We start from the raw sequence: 7220 nt of genomic DNA on the forward strand, positions 1-7220 counted from the left end.
CATGTCCCTACAGGGCCTGGAAGGCAGTAGAAACTGCAGCACAGCAGATAGGGGCTGTAGCCTGCCCAGAGGCAGCTCCAGCTCCATAGCAGAGAGTGCTGTGGTATCCAGTCACAGGGCAAACAAAGCTCACAGTGAAAATGCTTTGCTGTCCTTCAGAGAGGTAGGCAAACAAGAGAAGAACCTGAGAAATGTCTGTACGGGGGTGGGGGGTGGTCCCTTTAAGCACGCATCTCAGACAGCCTCAGGCAGCAGCTCCCAGAAATAACTGCATCCTGATGCCCTGCCTGAAGTGGTTCTGGGTGTCCTTAAATGTGAGTTAGAGCCCCTCCCTCAGGCCAGACTCCTCTCCTGCACCCATGCCCCCTCCTGGACCCTGCACCTCTATCCACTGCACCAGATCTTACCCCCCCTCCCTGCACCCAGGCTCCTACCCTAAACTCCCTTCTGCACCCAACCACCCCGCCCCAGACCCCAAACACCTCGGTAGAAACGTGGCCCTTGATCAGTTGCCAAAATGCCCCCCCCCCATTAAAAATTATTGACCAAGCCTGATCCAAATGTTTTTTCAAATGTTGTTTAATCAGAGTTTAAATCCAGTTCTATACAATTAGGAGGTTTGGGGAGAGGGGGACGCAGCTGCTGGCTCCTCAGCTCATGGTGCCCTCACTGGCTGTCTTCCTGCTGCAAGGGAAGCAGACTCCGTCAGAGGTTCATCCCCCAAGGACTCAGGGGTACTGGGCCCCCCAGAATTTCCACCCTCCTCTCCCCTGCGCTGAGACTTGTTCTGCTCTCTGGTCACGCCTGTCAGGCCTGCAGCCCGTAGGGTGAGCTCCTGACCCCCCCAGGGCTCCTGAAACCTCTGCCCCCTCCCACCTCCTAGGACACGGTTTCTCCCCCAACCATGCGGGTAGGACATGGGGTGGGGGCAGCCTGAGGAAAGGGGCGGGCGGGGGGGACTCCCTGAGGGGATAGGAAGGAGACCCTGCCCCTGCTCACCATGTATCCCAGGAGCTGATGGGCCTGCCCCTGCAGGGCGTGGGCCAGGACCAGCCCGGCCTTGCTGTGGCGCCGCAGGGGGGAGCGGGCAGTGAGCAGAGCCGTCTCCAAAAAGGCGTTTTCCTGCTCCGGTGTGAAGAGCTGCCCAAAGACCTGAAATCAAGAGCACAGGAGGTTTCAGCTGACGGCCCAGAGCCCGGCCCCAACTCCTGGGGCTAAAACAGCTTCCTCCTTCCCCAAACTCCCTTCCAGACCCTGCACCCAGACGCTCTCCTCACCCGGCACCCCAAGCCCTGCCCCAGGTCACACCTTCCTCCTGCCCCCAAGACCCTCCCAGACCTCACCCCCCTCCGCACAACAGAGCAGCCCTAGGCCACTGGCCAACATCTTGGAGCGGCCTCCATCGAAAAGTGTTGCCCCCCGTCCCGCCCTGGTTCCCCTCCTACGGGAGATCCGGGCTCCGTGCGTCTCTGCCCCTAGGAAGTGCCGCCCCTTTGAAACGCCGGGACAGCGTCACAAAGGGGCATCGCCGCCCTGTCCACGGCTCGAATAGTCGAGGGAAAATGCATCGACCATTCGATCAGTGACTCACTCCCCACTTCCCACCCCACGTCCTACCCGCACGAGGGCCCCAGCCAGCCCCACCCGCGAGCCCTGCCCTGCCCTGGCAGCACGTCCTTACCTCTCCCACCCTCACGCTGTTGCTGTGAGCCAGGACCCACCTCTCCTTATACCAGTGCCTGCACCACAGGTCCTCGGCCTGGTGGATGTTGAGGCCTGGAAGAGACAAAACAGGGTCATTCTGCTGGCAGGTCTGAGCCCTTCCCCTCCCATGGGTCCCTGCAGGCATCCCTGGGCAAATGGAAGGGCACAGGGGGCAGAAGGACGGGAACACAGAGGGACGCATCCCCCCTTGGGCCAGTCTGTGGGAAAAGGGCTGGCTCCCCTCCCCCCACTGCCGGCACCCTCAGGGTGTCCCTGGGGCCCAGTTCCCGGCTGGGTTACTTACCCATGTGGTGCAGGACTAGTTGGTAGAGGCGGTGCACCCCCTCCCGGGCCAGCCGGCTGACGTCCTCGGAAGGGTCCGAAATGAAAAGGCCCAGCTGGGCCACGTGGTGACCCATCCTCGGCCAGTCGGCTGAGTTCTGAGGGAAGAGAAGAGGGGGGGTCCCTCAGCATCCTGTCCCACACAAACAGCCGCCCCCTGAGCCCAGGGTCGCCCCTCCCCGGGGAAAGGGGAACGCGGATCACTCCTGGCCCATTCCCGACCCTGCCTCTGCCTCCCGGGGACGCTCCCAGCCCCGCGCCCTGCAGCCCCAGACCCCCCGGCTCCGAGGTCACTTACGTCAAACCCCGGGAGGGTGGTGGCGACTCGCAGCAGGGCCGTGGTGCTGCAAAGGGCCCTGGCTCGCTCCTGGGGCAGGCGGGACTCCAGCCACGGGCTCAGGTGCTGTGGGGGAAAGAGGCAGGTCAGGACCCGTAGGGAGGCGCCGGTTCTGGGCAGAGCCTGGGGCTCCTCTCAGACTGTGCCCCCCCCCAGCCACTGACACAGCTCCTCTCTCGGCCCCCCGGGGAAGCAGGGCCAATGGCCCCATCCCCCCCACGGGGCTCACCTCCAGAATCAGCTGGAGCCGGGCGGTGTCTGGGGACTGGACGAGGAGATTGGCCAGCAGGGTGTGGAGGAGATCAGCAAGGCCCCGGCTGAACTCCTGCAAGACAAGGGGGAGCCCTGGGTCAGAGGGAGGGCCGCCAGAGGCTGCTCCTGCTCCTGGCTGGGGGGGGGGGGGGGGGGGCGAGGGAGGGGACGTACCTGATTGTGGGTGGGATGCTGCTGCCAGTCCCCAGACACTGTCTGTCCCACGGCCGCCCTCAGCAGGGGGCTCAGGAGCTGGGCCTACAGGGGAGGCTGCAAGGTGCTGGCAGGAGAGAGGGGCAGAGACTGTTAATTCAGCAGCAGGAGACAGAGACTTTCCCACTCCCTGGTCAGGGGATCTGCTCTTGGGGGGCGAGAGTCGGGGGGGTCGGTACCTGAGGCTGCAGGCGGCGCTGAGGCAATTGGCCAAGACCAGAGGTGGGGGGGAGGCCTCCATGATCTCCTGGGAGACCCAAGGAGACAAAGGGGCATGTGAGACTGGGGCCCCCAAGAGACGCTCACGCGGCCAGCGCCTCCCACCCAGCAGGATCCAACCCCACTGCCTCCCGCTGCCCTGTAGCCCCCCTGCCCGGCACAGGGCCCCTCCCAGCACCCCTCTTCCCAAACTGGGACCAGCTCAATCCCTGTCCCCAGGCCGTCTCCTGCCCCTCACTGCCCTGGTGACCAGCCTCTGAATCTCCTCATCCCTGCTCCCCAGGCGCATCCCCAGCAGCCTGCTCTGCTGCCTTCCAGCCGCCCCCCCCCCCCCCATGGCCTGGGGAGACCCCTCCCTGTCCCGAATCCCCCTTCCTGTCCAGCACCCCAGACCTGCCCCATTTCTCTGTCCCTCCCTCCTCCACCAACCCCACCCACCCTCCCCATGTCCACCTCCCCCTCCAGCACTCCTGGCCCCCACCCATCCCATTTCCAGGTCCCCCACCTGCACCCATTGCCCAGGCAGACCCCTGTCCACCCCTCGTATCCCCTCCCCTCCTCCCAGCCACCGCGACTCGCTCACCACGATCCTGGCCACCACGGTGTCCCTGCTGCAGCGCGTCGCCAGGGTCCCCTCGCCCCTTTGGAGGGCGGCGAGGCAGGCGGTGGAGATGGCCAGGAGGAACCGCTGGAGGGCGGCTGGGCTCTGCACCCCAGAGAGAGTCTGTGAGCCTGGGGCCTGCCCCCCCCCGGACAACGGCAGGGCTCAGGTCTCCCAGGAGTGGAGGTGGGAGCTGCTGGTTGTCCAAGCACCCACACTCCCCCCCCCAACTGCTGCCCCAGGCTTGTGGGGGGCCCAGCTGCTGCATGACAAGAGACCCCAGCTTGGGGGGCCTATGTCATGCAGGAGAAGGAGCCTCAGGGGGATCCCCAGGGACAAGCCCCTCCCGGGGGGGGGACGTGCTGGGAAGGGGCCGGACACACTCGGGTCCCCCCAGTGTGGAGAAGGTTCCTACCGTGTCCCGGGTGTGGAGCTGCTCTTCGATGTCATAAACGGACACGTCCTCCACCCAGGAGTCCACCCGCTCCCGGCAGCGCTCCGGTGAGGCGCAGGGGGACTCTGTGCGGGAGGGAAGGGAACAGGGTGACTCCAGCGGCCAGCAGGGGTCACGCGCCCCCCATGTCAGGGTCCCAGGGGGTTTCGGTTGGGCCCCACATGCCCCTCGCAGGGACCCATCCCCCTTCCACCCTCACATCTGCCAACGCCCTCAGCAGAGCCCCCACCAGGAACAAGAGAGCCAAGTAGCAGCCCCTGCCCCCATCCATTGCCCTGGCTGCAGGGTAGACACTGGGGCTGCCCCTCCCCGACCCCCCCCCCCCCGGGTACTGGGTGAGCCCCTGGGCCCAGCGTGTTCACGGCCCCTCACCTGGGTCTGAGCGGCTGCAGGAGGTGGCCCGGCTGCAGCTGGAGGCCCAGGCGCTGCTGCTGACGGACCTGGACCCACAGCTGCAGGGGCTGGTGCGGGGAGCGACGGGCTGGGGGCTTCCAGAGACTGGCAGGTCCCTGGGGGCCGGGCAGGGCGATGCCCCCTGGTGGTAATGGGGGCTGGGCTCCCGGGGCAGGTGTTTCTCTCCACAGAGGAGGCCCCAGAGCCACCCTACCCGGCTGCCCCGCTGGGCTGGGTCCCGCCTTCCCAGCCGCCCCTGGAGCCAGGTCCGGGTGGGCCTGGCCGGTGGGCGTGTCGCCCCGAGCTGGTGGGATTCAGCTTCCCCACCCGCGGGGACGGAGGAGCTGCTCCCCACCGGCCCTGGGGCCATCTTCAGGGCGTTCTTGAAGAACTGTCTGACGCGTTTGGCCATGCTGCAAATGAGGGGAGCAAAGGGGAGCTTGGGGCGCAGCCTGAAGAGCGAAATCCAGGGGTTCCCACTCCCAGAGCGACTGCCCCCAGCCCCCAAATGGCCCCTTGATTATCGGCTCCGTCTTGCACAGGCACTGCAAGGACCTGAGTCTCCTGCCCATCAACAGCCCCTGCTCAGCCAATCAGGGGAGAGTCTAAGCTATGGGGGGTGGAGCGTTCTCCCCAAAGACACCGGCATAGACCTGTTCCAGCCCCACCTCCCCAGTCCCCACAATGGGGGCTGCATCCCCCGCACCACGGCTCCTGCAAATCTCACCCCATCCCTCAGCTAGTCTGTTGGGTCACAAGCTGGGGGGGGGGCAGCAGGGGAAGGGCGCAGAAGAGGCAAGAACAGAGCAGAAATGCGGGCGGGATGGAGGAACCCAGCCGGCCCCGGGCGGGATCCAAACCCCTGGGGGCTCTTACCTTCTGCACAAAGGTGTCGGGATGTGGAACTCACAGAGCACAAAGGAGGAGGAGACGCACCAGAGCTAAAGCAACCGGGGGTCTCCAATGTCCCCTGGGCCCGCCCCCCCCTTTTATCAGCCTGAGATGTGGGTCCCTCTGTGAGGTCACCACCTCCCCACCTGCCCTTTGCCTTATATGCTGAGGGCTGCCCAAAGCCCCTGTGAGGTCACTGCCCCCCACCTCACCCCTGCCAGGCAAATGTCCTGCCTCTGACCACCCCCCTGGGAAGTTGGAGCCATTCCTAGGGGCCCCCCCACTCCCTGACTGGGCATCCTGCAGCCAGCAGCTCCAGTAGCCCCATAGGCTGCTCCCTGCCCTACACTGCAGGCTTCTTGCGCGAGAACTGTTTCACGCAGGAGTTCTTGTGCAAAAGGTCTCGTGCAAGAGCGCCTCTATCCTGCCATGTGCTTTTGCACAAGAGCGTCCATGGCAGTGTGAACGCTCTCTTGTGCAAGAAAGCTCTGATGGCCATTTTAGCCATAAAAGTGTCTTGCTCACGAAGCCCCTGGTGCCCGTCCACGCTGCCTTCTTGCACAACAGCTCTTGCACAAAAGGGGCTTATTCCTCCTGGGGAGAGGAATAACTCTTGTGCAAGAAGCCCTCTTTTCTGACGCTTTACTGCAAATTTACTTGCACAAGAATTCACGTGCAGTGTAGACGTGCCACAAGTTTTTCCACAAGAACAGTTGTTCTTGAGCAAGATGCCTGCACTGTAGACATGGCCTTGGTATCACCCTACACTGGACTTCCTGGCCAGGAGCAAGAGTTAGGGTATGTCAACACTACAGCACTAATTCGAACTCACTTAATTCGAATTAGTTAATTCGAACTAAGCTAATTCGAACTAGTGCATCTAGAACTTAAACTAGTTCGAATTAGCATTTTGCTAATTCAAACTAGCATGGCCACATTGAGTGGACCCTGAACTGAGGTTAAAGATGGCTGGAAGCAGTGCCGGCAGGGCATCAGATGAGGACTTAGAGCGTGGAGCTGCTGTCTCAGGCTAGCCGAGGGCTGTGCTTAAAGGGACCCCACCCCCACCCCGGACAGACAGTTCTCAGGGGTTCCCTGCTCACTTGTCTATCTCGATGAGGGACAGCAAAGCAGTCCTGTCTTGGTGTGCTCTGAGTACCCACACTCGGCACATCACAGCACTCGGCCATCAGCCCGGCTGCACTTGCTGCAGGCTGCCATGTGGGAAGGGTGTCAATAGGGGGGCTGCAGGAGAGCTTCCACCCCGAGGAGCCCGCAGAGCCACCCCAGTCCTCCCCATCGGGGGCTCGTACCCCATTCCTCCCTCACCTCCTTCCACTTACCCCTCCCTAGCCCCCCTTCCTGATGTACAAAATAAAGGACACGTGTGTTCAAAAATAGAAACTCTCTTTATTGAATAAAACTCGGGGAGACTGGGAAAAGGAGGTGGGAGAGGGGAAGATAGATGGTGGGAGAGGGGAGGGCAACTAAAATGATCAAGGCTTTGGAACAGGTCCCATATGAAGAGAGGCTAAAGAGACTGGGACTTCTCAGCTTAGAAAAGAGGAGACTGAGGGGGGATATGATAGAGGTCTATAAAAGCACGTGTGGTGTGGAGAGGGTGCATAAAGGAAAGTTCTTCATTAGTTCCCATAATAGAAGGACTAGAGGACACCAAATGAAATGAATGGGTAGCAGGCTTCAAACTACTAACAGAAAGTTCTTCTTCACCAATCAAATAGTCAACCTGTGGAACTCCTTGCTGCAGGAGGCTGTGAAGGCTAGAACTAGAACAGAGTTTAAAGAGAAGTTAG

The 7220-nt window shown here is 62.5% G+C and overlaps 1 long non-coding RNA gene across 1 annotated transcript; it reads right to left on the reverse strand.

The window, feature by feature from the left end:
• Positions 1-2913: 2913 nt before the first annotated feature.
• On the reverse strand, positions 2914-4897 carry LOC142823871 (uncharacterized). Its single transcript, XR_012898950.1, has 3 exons — positions 4084-4897; positions 3651-3773; positions 2914-3095 (listed from the first exon to the last, which is right to left on the reverse strand). It is a non-coding gene; the product is annotated as an uncharacterized LOC142823871 (long non-coding RNA).
• Between the last annotated feature and the right edge of the window lie 2323 nt (positions 4898-7220).

The sequence above is a fragment of the Pelodiscus sinensis genome, unplaced genomic scaffold, assembly GCF_049634645.1.
Source record: "Pelodiscus sinensis isolate JC-2024 unplaced genomic scaffold, ASM4963464v1 ctg34, whole genome shotgun sequence".
In the NCBI taxonomy this organism is placed as follows: Eukaryota; Metazoa; Chordata; order Testudines; family Trionychidae; genus Pelodiscus; species Pelodiscus sinensis.